This window comes from Echeneis naucrates, chromosome 15 (assembly GCF_900963305.1).
Source record: "Echeneis naucrates chromosome 15, fEcheNa1.1, whole genome shotgun sequence".
In the NCBI taxonomy this organism is placed as follows: domain Eukaryota; kingdom Metazoa; phylum Chordata; class Actinopteri; order Carangiformes; family Echeneidae; genus Echeneis; species Echeneis naucrates.
In genome coordinates, this window is record NC_042525.1 from 16,697,799 (window position 1) to 16,711,344 (window position 13,546).

Consider the following 13,546-nt stretch of genomic DNA (forward strand, 5'->3'; position numbering starts at 1 on the left):
TGTCTTGATTAGGACATTGTCCTAATTACTCAGACAATGCTGTCTGTAAACTCATTAGCTTTAATTCAATTATACACAGACTAACTCAGTGTGGAAGGCACAGCTCATGTTCAACACTTGGTTGCTGCACTGCCGCATTTCCAGCCTTTTCCAACGTAATGAAACCAATCTAAAGCAAGTTGAGAAATGTATGAAAGTGATGAAAGACTGAGTTAGAATTACAAGCCCCCCTTTCCATGCGGTTCAGTTTAATCTGTTTCACGGCACACTGATCAGCGCACAGACAGTGATTCCAGCATCTATGTATCTGAAGTGGATGAATCAGCAGGAAAGAAGACTAAAATTCATTTGCACAAATCAAACATGTTCATCAACAGCCCTGCACTGTGAAGCAAGAAATTTCTTGCTCACTGCATGGAACTCGAGATCAATGTCAGTGAAATGCCTTAAGTGCAATTTTAATGAGAAGTCCTGGCATTTGAGCATGTAGTAAAATGAATTTGATGAGCGCGATGAAGAAATGAATCAAATGTTGTCAAGATCCAGTAGATAAAGGACTGAAGATGATTAAGCCTCCAGTGGCCATATGGGAGGTCGTAAGCTCTGATCTGCTGCTTTTCTAAACAATTTGACTGTTTCAACGGAACAGATCAGCCACTCTTGGCATCTGCGTTCAGCTTTTAGTACAAATAAGTCTCAAGTCAGCTGTTTGTTGTACTTATGACTATGTTATGCTAACGTTTAGATGTTTAGATGTAAACGAAACAAAGAAAAGTCAAGTAATAAAGTGTTTGGCTAAATTCAATCTTAGGCCAGACCACCAGGACATCCATGAGCTGTTGTTCTTAAACTAAACACCTCTTTAAACTAATTCTAGGTCAGATGAAAGACAAGAAAGCTAACTGTATTGCACCGATTCTAATTGTGGAAGTGACACACTTAAATTGTGCTTCATGTAAGAAAATAAAATCAATTCATTTATCCACAATAACACCGCACGGGCCACACATTTCTTTCCTTTTAGTGATTACATGTTGCCGCTTCATTTCCGCCCAAGTGACTCTCCAGTGAACACCCATTATGGCACCCAACATGGTTGAAGGGAGATTTAGAACGTAACTGCAGATCCTCCATGTTGTAGTCCACATAGACCTCTAATGCTGCTCATTCAAGACATCTGGGCAATGCCAATGTGGTCTGATTATACTTCATAAGCTGAAATGATAAATTTATTTTTGTAGACAATTCCTTTTTTTTTTTTTTAAAGTTCATTGGAGCATATGAATAGATGTTGTGTGAGTGTTTGTTTAATATTCAGTAGGTTAGCAGATAGAAAATTCCCTCTAGGCCCATTGGCTCATGTTGACCAAATGATCAGCCAACCAGGAAGCGTTGACAGCTAATCCCATAGCAGCTCATCATCTGGCTAATTATGCTTGAGTCTTATGATGGATGTGTAGATCTCTGTGTGTATCTGTACGTGGATGTGTTTCTGTGCCTGACTATCATGTATTTGTATCCGCCTCAAAGCTGTTTCATGTTCACCACTGCTATAGCAAGATGGCTGCTCCATGTGATGTACTGGGACTAAAAGTGATTTTTTTGACCCCCTCTACAAATTTATGATAGAACAAAAACTTAAATTGAAAACATGAAATAAAACAAACAAACAAACAAACAAAAAAGTCATTTCATGGAGTGATTTAGAGTGCATACCATGTAATCGAGTGTCTCTGGCTTGGCCTGTCCAGGCTCTCTTGCTTCCTCTTGGGCTTCTAACTAAAATAAAGGCATAAAAAAGCCTTTATAGTTATTTCAAAACAGAATATGCGATATATACATTATTTTGAAGAGCTGTTCGGTGTTTGTATGTCCCGTGCCAAATGTGAGTTGGAAAAAAGTCAACTATGTATAATAGGGCAACAAAAATAAATAAATCTGGCGGATCTATTCTTGGAAGTTGTCGCCTGCAGGTGGAAAAAAATTGTTACAGCCTGAAAGAACTATGGAGAACAACACTAACACAATTACAAACTCAGGTGTGCACTTGTTGTACATGAATCTGACATCCTCTCTTCAGAACTTATTAACAGACCCTCAAACTGTCATTTATGTGTCAAATTAAATGTCAGGTTTATTTAACAAGTAAAAAATAAAACTAATCCAAAAGAAACAGCTTTCACTAACAGCCTGATTCCCCGCAGCTAGTCGTGTTATTTTTCTCAAAAGCTGTCAGATATGTGTCAAGTCCAACACATAAATAACAACAATAATGAAAGTGATTGATAGCAGTGCACAGTGACCACTCTGAAATACTCAATGTGACTATGAATATTATTATATGAGACATGCTTGATGATAATGAAATGCCCCTGCTGTCAAATTCAAATAAGTCACATTTCCTGTCCATTCACGTTCTTTTTAAACACTGAAAGGAGACGTATAAGAGCCTCATCAGTATGTATGGATCTGGAATCGTACGCATTATTCATGTCCGATATTTCTTTGTTTGAGCGAAGTACACAGTGAGAGCAAGAAAAAAGGAGAGAAAAATGCAACACAGAAACACACTGATAATGACTCACCAGGGCCAGCATGCCTTTTGGCCAGGGCACTTCCTCCATCTGACTACATGAGTCAAAAGTCACATTAAACTAGTGAACAGCACACCTCTTTGTGCGTGTGTACATGCACACCTGCGACATTCCCCTGGGTTTGTAGCGCTGCTGTGAATCCATGACTAAAGGGACTACTGTGATTCATTATCTAACATTAGAGACACATTGTTTGTGTGTGTCACATCGAGGTCGGAGCAGTTGGATCAAAATGTGGCGCGACAAGCACCGTTGGCTGACATATCATCACCAACTCACCAAATACACCTGCGTATTTGATTTGATTAAATGAAGCAGAATGCCACTTGGTAGAGCCCATACCTTTGCCAAGGCCAAACAGTCCTACACATGTCTGTCAGAGCCAGATTATATCAAGATCTGCTCCAACTTGTCATTAATGCAATTATGTTGTTTTTTTTTTTTTTGTAGGTTTTTTTTTTACATCAAGCTCCATTAGTTCCATTAGGTCCTGGGAAAATTCTGGAAAATGCCCTCGCAGAGGTAAGGCAAGTGATTCCTGGAGCTTTTCCTTCTTAACTGGATCAGTGCCAGAACTGAATATACCCCTCCCTGGCAAGCATAATTTCACCAGGTTCACTGAATTTTGTAAACTCAGTACTTTCCAGATATCCTGCTGACAAAACCAGAAACATGGAAACATAAGGTCCTTGTTCTAGGCAACAGCTTTGCCTATCCATTTGAGGGTCTGGATGTGCTTATGTGTGATGGTTTGTCTTCCTTTATTGTGTAAAGTGACAAATGGAACAAAGGCTGTTTTTGTTTGTGTTGTTGAAAGGTCATTTGTGACATTGATTGATTGAACATTTCAGTCAGTCCTGTGATCTGTCATCGCTGCACTCCTTGACTTTGCAGCACCATCCATCGCAATATCCAACAAAACATTCAGCAAATAGTGGCTCTAATCAAGTTACACAGAAATTCTTGGTCTAGAGCGAAATATTGTTTGAGCAGGTTAATCAATGGTGGATAGAGAATGCCGTTCTGCATTATGATTTTCTCTCTTTCCTCCCCTCCCTCTTTGCCTGTGTTATACTGCGCCTCCTCAGTCAGAATAGCTCTAATGGCTGCCCAGCTCCAATCACAGTAATTATCGTCACAACCAAACCAAAGCATATCTGATTGTTTCCCCAACTGTGGCTGAAAACAGAGAAATTTCTAATGCATTTTTTCATGTGACCATCCGCATTATTTCCCTTTAAGCTCACACTACCCAAGGTTGTTGTTTGAATTTCTGCAGCTATGTTGAAATCTGAAACTTGCTGCACATCATCAGCAACAGAAAGTGTAAAAAAAAATATGAAAAAATTAAAGTCTATTCAACACCATCTGTTCTAAGAAACCCAAAGTGTTTTCTCAAAAAGAAGACGCATCCTGATGACATCATTGCTAGGAAAATAGAGCATTGTGGTAGTTTTTGACACATCAGCACAGAGTGGTACTTGGTTTAACACTATTTGCTACATGTAGCTGGGATTATGATTTCTCTTAGTATGATTCATTTTACTCATTCTCTATCTCTGTCCTTGTGGGAGCCATTAAAACAACATGGAAAATATGCAGCTGGAGGAGAAAAAACTGACTTGACCCCACTTTTGTCCCACTCTGTTCTAACTTTCTCCTTCTGCCTCTCTCTCTGGGGGTTCAGTAGTAATAAAGGTGATTCATACGTGTATGAATGTGATATATACCCCCTTCTATCTAAAGTATGGAAGTGCCTGTGCGTGTGATAACCCTCACAACCCAATCCGCTTCTCTGTCTCCACATATCGCTTTTGTCAGGAATTTGTGGGCAAACACTATGTAGACAAAAAATTGAAATGCCAAAGGAAGTTAGATAGGGATAGTCTTACCCCCACCCCCCCAACACACACACACCTCCGCTGTCCCATTGTACAACGCTTTTTAAACATCATTTGGCTATGTGTTGTTTGCGTAGATTTTTAAAGGCAGCATGGCTCTGAGGTGTACTTTCAAAAGTATAAAGATCATTTATGATCACAGTCTTAACAAATTGAGACTTTTCTTCCTACACTTCTAAGACTGTCAGAATTAACAGTTTGCTCTTCCTTTCCTGGACAGCCCACAGTGAACATCAACTGTCCCCAAGCAACGAAACTAAAAGATTATGTCAGATTTAGTTAGCTGGCTAACTTGAACAAGAAATTGGATGGAGAATGTGTTGTTTGTTCCCAGGGTGCCGCCTGAAGGCAGTATTTGTCCCTTCTGTGTTCTCACTGCTACTGTTGCATCGTTTGCTCTTGCCACATTGATGTATATTTGGCATGATGGCAACATGGTGGCACCTGCTCTGACATGAACCTACATGGTGGTATAGCAGAGAAATAACAAAGCTCAGGCGAAAAACTGTCAGTATATTTTGAAAGCATGGCAAAGATGATGGACTCTTCAACTCAACTTAAGCTTTTCAAAATATTAGATTATAATTTTTCTAAGATTGGCGTGGCTGCTTACCCTGCTTCGTGCTTTTGTGTTCTGATGTTAAAATATTCTTTGCTGCAGTTATTTACAGTAAACTGAAATTTCACTCCTTGCCTGTGGAGACCAAGTGACTGGCTATTGGCCGGCCAAAACCTGTAACCGTTCACTCACACGAGAGTCTGCAACCACCGGACCCTTCTGCAACCCTACAAACTATTTGAACCAGATGTGATACTTTTCTTTGTCTGTTTATGCTTGGAAGAGAAAGGGGGTCATCTGAGGTTTAAAACAAAAAAAAAAAAAAAACACTCCAACTCTGACAAACAAATCCCCGAACTATTCTGCTGTGGACTGTACTTTTTCCCCTTTTTTATACATCAGGTTTCTTCATGTGCTGCAGGGAGAGATTTCATGATAACTGCTGAAATGAACCAATAAGACAGCAAGAAGGAGAGGAAAGCCCAACTGTAGAAACAGTGCTCATACTTAACACAGACAACTGGAAAGTCTTTTCCTACAGACTCAAGATGTTGCAAATACTTAACTATAAATTGTGCTCGTTTCCATCGTCTGATTCAATTTGAAAATCAGAGAAAGTAAAAGAATTTTATAAGAATTAATCACCATAACTGATAAAATGTAGCCATAATTGTGGAAGTATGGTTACATAAAACATGGAGGACGAAGGAGTGATGGACTCAGAAGTCAGAGTGGGACCCAGAACGCTGTATCGACAGAAAGGAAAGTCAGTGTATTAATGTTCACTTTGAGTGCCTTGTTTCGGTGGCTGCCTCTTTGTGGTTTGTTAAAAGCTTAAAAACAGAGTGGTGCTGAAAACAGACACCCAGCGTTTAGCTCACACCATGAAACCTGAGGCTTAATTGCCTTTCAATTAGAGGAACTAATAGACTTGTGTGCGAGTGTGTGTGTGTGTGTGTCTGTGGTGAAGCGATTACAAAGAAAGAACAGCAATGCTATCTCAGCATTTGTGAAAATGGGTATTAATGAGAGGCTTATTGGAACACCAACAGACTCACCTTCCAACCCAGTCACACAGTTACTGAAAAGTTAGCCTTTGCAGTATATGTGGTTGTGTGTGTGTGTGTGTGTGTGCATATGAATGCATTTGTATATCTGTGTCTGCTATGTGTGCCTTAAATGTGTTAGCGTTTGTGTGTGTGTCTGTGTGTAAAGGTTGCTGATTCCTGTTAAGTGATTACTGATATTCAAGTGCTAATTACCACCCACAAGACCCCACATCTGCTGTTTATGCACACACACACACACACACACACACACACACACACACACACACACACACACACACAATTTCTTCATGTACTATTATCTCTAATCAACCTTACTTTAATTCCATTAGTATTGTTTTACGTGGAGTTCTAAATGAAGGACTACAGTTTAAGGTCCTGAACATGAGGAGCTAATTAATAGGTCTAATGAAATGTAGATGTTATGTAACCTGTTGATACGCACGTTGTTACTTGTTTCCCTTCATTTTGGCTCTGCCAACCAGTTGACTGTGACAATGATGTGCTGAAAATGAAAAGGGGGGGGGACAAACTGCATCAATTTGGATTTGATGCTTCTTTCTTGAATAGGTGGCACAGTACAAAGCCCGGTCAAAAGCATATGGTACAACTGGATAGACCATAATCACTGACTGTGACAACACCACAGTCATGGCACAGTGAACGTGCAGGCATACATCAACAGTGGATTTGATAGGGACGAGCATCAATCGCCTGTTATCCATCGCTCCAAAGGTAATGCGCTTTGTGTTACAGAGCTTTGATTGGATACGTTTTTGATGGCAAGAACTCTAAAAAGGATGTTTCCTGCGTGAAGCAGAGCGGTTGCCTCATGGGAGGCACAAAGGCATCTCCCTTGTGTGGAAGGGGCAGCGTAAGTGCGCCTGAATATGAGATTCACTTAGCCTGGAAGGAGTGAGCACAGTTGGTGAATAGCATGTTTCTTCGGGCCTTGGAGAGTAGAAAACACATGCAGGAAGCAGGCCACTGATTTCAGGGAAGGAGCTGAATACATGTTTGGATGCAGGATGAGTCCAGCGACAGGACGAGGTAATGCTTTGTCATCTGGAGAAGAAGTGTCCTCTGCTCACCTTGTTTTATGGCTCAGTAACAGTTCTGCTCTGGATGCCGGTCACATCACAGCCATATGTGTGTAAAAGTATCGCTGAGACAGATCTTAGAGTCAATCATTGAGGAGAATAAGTACAGACACCTGCTCGGTGCTCCTGTCTATGTCTGTGCACAGGTCGTGTTTTATAGATAGATAAATATACACATATTTGTTGGAGGCTGCCTCCTTTATATATCACAACTCTTTTCACTGGTCATCAGTTTAAAAAAAAAAAGAAAAAAAAAAAAGGTTGATACAGACCAATCTGTGTAATGAAAAAGTAACTGGTAAAATAATGACCTTCTACCGAGTAATTATTAGCGCAGTAACATTATTTTAGAAGAAGAAATGAACAAGTGATTCTCAACAATCAACAAACAAAATTTCCTGTTGTTAATCTGTATGAAAAGAATGCTAGATAAACAAAATATTTTAATGGGGAAGACAGCCGATGTGCTGACAGCATACAAACATTAATTGCGTTCTAATAACCAGCACCTAATTAACTGTGCCATTGTTCACACGCAGAGCTAAATTATTCTGTTTAGTTTTACAGAATAAAGTGTTTCAAATTCCGTTCACAAGTGTATTTTGAGAACATTTTTGTTTTGCTCATTTCAATATTGGTAGGATGCCCATTTACTGAAAATATGCAGCAAATTATGTGCAATCATAACTTTTTTTTGTGCTGCTAATTAGACAGATATGTGTTTTTAAAATCATTTAGCAAGCATGTGTCACACCTTCTATTAGACTTGGAGGCAAGACCAGCCTCCAAGACTGTTTTATATCGCTTTGGCTCACTTCAGTACAGACAGCTGCCTCATAATTTCATATAATGTATTCATCAATGCTCAGCTTGCATAAAGATAGACCCAGTATTTCTCGCCAAAATCGTGTGGTTATAGTTTTTTCTTGGTTAGATGTTTACCTTCATCTTTCAGTCAACTATAATTTCACAGAGCTTAAATATTGAATGTTTTAGAGGATGCCGTGAAACCAATTGAAGACAAAGTAAAGCTCTACAAAATTGTAGCATTCTCCAAAAAAATGTGCACCGTTTCTAAAAGCTCAGTTAATGAATCTGGGGCAGAAAAATATATGTTCAGTGGATTGAATCATATTGGAAACACAAAAGAATTTTAGTAATGGGGAGAATGTTTCAGCAGAATGCATCACTGCGCTGTTCCTAATTTGGCCTTTAAAAATTGTAAGGAAGTGCTCTGGGCTGAAAACAAGTTGATGACCAAACCAATCCGCTCTTTGTGTTCTTCCAAATGAGCAGCAGAAATAAACAGTAAAACAATAGGAGACACAGTTACAGTAGGCTTGAGGCAATACAACGCAGCTTCAATTAGCCTGCTGACTGCTGTTTATTGGTTATTGGTTTGCATGGGAGTTCCCTGTTCACGGGGTTTAATTTTGGAGCTCTTTGGCTGCTCGCTCCTGACAATTGGAAAGAGGAGCTACACATAAGGGATGTTAGCAGTTAAATGCAATGTGTAATCTCCAAAATGACCAGCACTCGAATTTAAACTGTGAAAAAAAAAAAAAAAAAAAAAAAGAAAGAAAGAAAAAGAAAAAACAAGCAGCCCAGTCTTGCACTAATGGGCATGTTCAAATTGACTTGTTATTGACTTAAATAGAAACCTCATGAACACAGTGTTGAAGGGTATCTTTAATTAACCAGCGCTTAATTTAAAGCCCTTTCTATTTTGCACGGTCATTCCATTTCTCATTTGTTGTTGTACATTTTGTGCTTTCACTGTCTTCCTCTTTCCCTCCGCTTTTTCCTTTTTCTCTTTCTTTTCTGTCACAGTCCAGTAGTATCCTTCACAGCAATTATAGCTTTGCATTACAAGTTAGAGAGACACTATAATTACTGCGCAAGACTGAAAATGAATATGGATAATCACATGGTGCTGCAAGAAAATAAATAAATAAAATCACGGATTTTTTTTTTTTTTTATTCTTGTTCATCATTTTCCACTTCTTGTCTGAAATTGGAAAAGTGGTAATGACCATCTGAAAGAGAAATACGTTTTTTTGTTTGTTTGTTTGTTTTTTTGCCGTGCCTTCAAATATGTTTACAATCAGTCACCTAATCATCTTCTTCAAAAAATAACTCTTTGGGGACATCTGCAGAGGCACCTTTTAATGTGAAAGACAGATGACAGTGATAAGAGATCTGCCATGACAAACCCTAAGGGGAAAAGGGGGATAGTCACTGGGACATGGCATAGTTCAATCATAAAAATAGACACAAAAATACACAATTCCTGGAATAGAAATATGGGAGGGAAAAAAGTTAGAGGAATTTATGGTATGGAAAAGCAAGCAAAACTTGAGACTCTCTTTACCTAATGCACACTCTGTCTCCCTCACTCCATTTGTGTGTGTGTGGTTTTGGTCTATAGCCCCTGAGGGAGGTGCAGAAAGATGGAGCTGGGGGGGGGGGGGGGGTGCAGGAAACGGTGGCGTCTGGAATTGATTTGAGGCTAAAGGAAAAATAAAATACTTCAGATTCTTGAAGGCTCAGGGAGCAGGGACAGACAACCACAAAGAAATGAAAAAAGTTAGGCCTGAAAGAGAATGAGAGAGGCCACATAACCACAAGAATAATTAAAAAAAAGAAAAGAAAAGACAAATGAACCTATAAAGCTAAAGGATTTATACTGTTGCATGAAAGTCTGTCTTACGTCTTATGTGCACTCCTTCATCAATGCAACAACCGAAAGACCTACTAAGGTTAGCTGAAATGATGAGTCCCTTAGGTCAGTGTGCCTTTTCTTCGTGTTCAGTGTTGAACATAGACTGCTGGCCGAGAGAGAGCAGCATTTGATGACTGATTCCAGGGACCAGCGGACTTTATATTCAAAGCAGGAGGTTGTCCAAAATAACAGCTGGGCGCCAGTTTTGCGGCGGTGTGACTTCATGAAAGGAACCATATGCAAGAATATTAATTAGTCATTTTGTTAAAGTTACTTCCTGCAGAACAGCTGCATCAGCATGCGGAAGTAAAATTCAGGTTCAGACAAGGAAGGAAGAAAAGAATGAAGGAAAAAATCAAAAGGGACGGTAAGAAAAGATATAAGAATAAAAGAGAGGGAATAATAAAAGAAAGTGCAGCTGCTACAGTGGCCAGCTGGAGTGAAGGGGAGATGAGGAAAAAGGGAGAAGAGGTATGGATAGTAACTTCAGATTGTGCTGCAGTGGACTGGGATTCACTTTAAAACGTGTGTCACAATGCAGCTGTAGAACTGTTTGTTTTCTCCAACGTTTAAACAGCAGCATTCAAGTTTGAACTGTGACTGCTACTGTGGTTCTTGCACAAGAGCTGGTTTCTGAACCACCCGAAACATTTCATTTGTTTACTCCTTAAATTAGCACGTTGCATGAAGGTCGAAGTCCTGTTCATGAAGAAGGCTAAAGTAGCAGGGCAAAAATAAAGAAGCTTCTGTCCATCCTTCAGACATAGCCATTGTTTTATATTGTATGCGACTGCATATAAAGGATATACATATTTGTAAGGAATGTTTTTCTTTTAAAAGTAACAAAAAAAACAAAAAAACAAACAAACATAAAGACGCATCATGAAATCCATGTGTGCCCAATGCAGGTGTTTTATTGGAAAAATCTAATAACTTTATTGTGGCTGTGGGTGTGCACGAGGGTTTTGCATGATTTTTTTTTTTTTTTTTTTCCAAGTCACAATCCATAATAGTAAACACTCCACTCAACTTTCAGTTGAATGTCTCTGCATTGTAAGCTGTGAAAACTGTGAATTACGAGGCTGCCGAGGGCCAGAGAATGTACCATTAACCCATCAGTGGGAAGCTTGTTCGTCTTATTAGCGGAGCTCGTTAAACGGACCACAACAATGATGAGCATTGTTGTGTTCTTATTGGCCCTGTGCAACAGTTATACAGCTGCCAGACCGCCACAGATGGAGGAGGACAAGGCAGGTAAAGGAGAATGTATGGCACCTTCAGGTCCACAAAAGACAAGTGAATATATGAGACGGCTGATTTTCAGAGGCGATGAAGATATCAACTGATTTTGCGAAGCAGGCGGCAGAAAAGAGGAAGAAAGAGAGCAACAGAGAGCGATTTGTGTCCAGCTAGGTTAGCTATGTGTGTTCATGCTTTAGTGAGCTCAGCCATGATGAATAGAGTCGGAAGATATTAGAATATGAGACAGAAAGAGAGGGGGGGGGGGCATATCAAAGGGATGCTGAGAGGATAGGAGGTGGAAATCCTCTTTGTTGCCATTCTTCCCCATAAAGAAATGAGAGAGTTAATCTCAGGGGTTTACATTTCTTTTGTTTTGTTTTTTTCTCTGTCTATCAGTCTGTGTTTCACTATCTCTGCCTTTTTGACATTTTCTCTGCTCCCTCCTGAGATTCACTTTCCTCCCTATCTTTCTCCTTTTCTGTTTTTTATCTGTCGCTCTGCTGTTAACCATCATTCATATTTGCACCCCCCCGCCCCCACTCCCCCATGTCCGTCTCTTGTTGAGTTGCCTCTGTCCCGAATCCCCATCGCTCCCCTCCATCCCTTTGATTCCTTGCAGGGTTTATGGGTTTACGAGGCATGGTAATCTCACCACATACACATTTCTCTACATTCTTTTCCTTTCTTTCCGCCTTCAGTTTTTCATTTCGCTCAGCAGGGCTTGGAGCTGTGTGATGATGCTTGTAGGATATTTACATTTGATTGGTGCATAGGGTGGAGAGTGAGATGTATTGACAAAAGAGTAGAAGAAGTGATAACAGAACGAAACAGAGCACTCAAATGCAGAACAGACCAGAGTAAGGAAGGAAACTGGAGGATCGAAACAGAGCAGTGAATACAAATTCAGAGCACAAGACTACACATAAAGGCCAATGCAGAGCAGAATTCCAATGAAATCCATCTGAGGCCTGGATGCACAGACAAGGAAAAAGTCCTGTTTGACCTTTAAAATAACTACAAATCAATCAGTCTGTCATTCTGTCCTTCTTTCCACTTGAAAAGCAACAAAAGGATCTAATTTGGGTCAGCAACTATTGTTTCTCTACTTCTTGTAGAAATCCAGTGCAGGTGGCTTTGTGGCAGCGCAGGCTTGGTTGATCAAGCCAAGCATGTAATCTCATTTTGAGGGACAGCTGGCATCATTTTGATTCCCAAAATGCAATTTCCATCCATTCTGAGATGCCATTTTATCCTGAGAGTAGAGACCTCCAAAGATTTTAAATGACAATACACAATGAAATATTTTTCACTCATTCAATGTTCCTGAAGCTTTGGTGATTGCATCTGTCATCGTTCCCTTTCTTTTTTTTAAGAAAACATCTTTGACATAACTGACAACTTTCCATGGTCACCCTGTTTGTCAAATCATCTTTGCTTCTCTGCCTGAACAAAATAAGAAACTTTGACTGCGCAACAAAACTGCATCTGTAAACATCATCCCATCACAAATCCATTCAGAGAAAGCTGGGCTTCCACATCAAGTGGCTCTCAATGTTGTGTCATGGCAGGAACTTTGCATCTTTTTGCTACCTTGCTTTTCTGTATAAAAGGCACGAACATGGAATGAGGGATGTATCCCTTCCACCTTGGCAGCAGAATTACATACACATTGGATTGCTGTGAACATCTGTGTAAAAAGGAGCGCTAGCTTTGCTGGACAGATCCTGTCGTGTTGTGTTATATCATCCCTCTGACACCTGTAAAATCAAAGAGCCCCCTGACTCAGAATCGCTCTGTTCCATTGAAACTGATCTGAAGCTGAAAGAGCTGATTCAGGTCTGGCATACAGTACCTCTCACTCATTTTTAGACATTGCGCTCATGGAGAATGGAGAACGGCTGAATGCAAAAGTGCGATCATCTTAAAACCGCTTCATCCCAGACATTGAAAACGACAAATCTAAAGAAAAGGGCGAAAAACATGAAAAGCCATCGCCAGTGTTGAGACAACATTCGTAGTGACGTGCTTTTGTTACTGTTGAATGATGCCAAAGACGTGATGGCATGCGAGCCAGTAAGAAAAAACACAGTCGTTTTTATCCATGGAGCTTTCATGATAAGACTGATGTTTCAAAGTTGGTCGGTATGTTGCCTATTGTCACTGTCATTTTCATTCAACTGCCATGATCATCACTAACTAAACCTCCAATCTCCAGTTTAAAATAAAATTTAAAACCCTTTTTGGTATTCTTGAAGGGCCACACAATGGACTGCCTCTGCAGCCAGACAAACATTGATGGGAGTGGAGTAAAATCCATAATTGAACTACAAAATGGATGACTCTTAAAAAAGACTAATCTTT

General features: G+C 39.9%; 1 protein-coding gene across 3 annotated transcripts in view; it reads right to left on the reverse strand.

The window, feature by feature from the left end:
- cdh11 (cadherin 11, type 2, OB-cadherin (osteoblast)) overlaps positions 1-13,546 on the reverse strand; it is a 78,197-nt gene that overhangs the window by 26,120 nt on the left and 38,531 nt on the right. The window contains exon 1 of one of the 3 annotated variants that reach the window (XM_029520515.1): positions 1,717-1,781. The exons of the other annotated variants lie outside the window; for them this stretch is intronic. The gene's annotated coding sequence lies outside the window, so the exon portion shown is untranslated. Of the gene's footprint in view, positions 1-1,716; positions 1,782-13,546 lie in introns of those variants that run through there. 3 annotated transcript variants of the gene reach the window in all.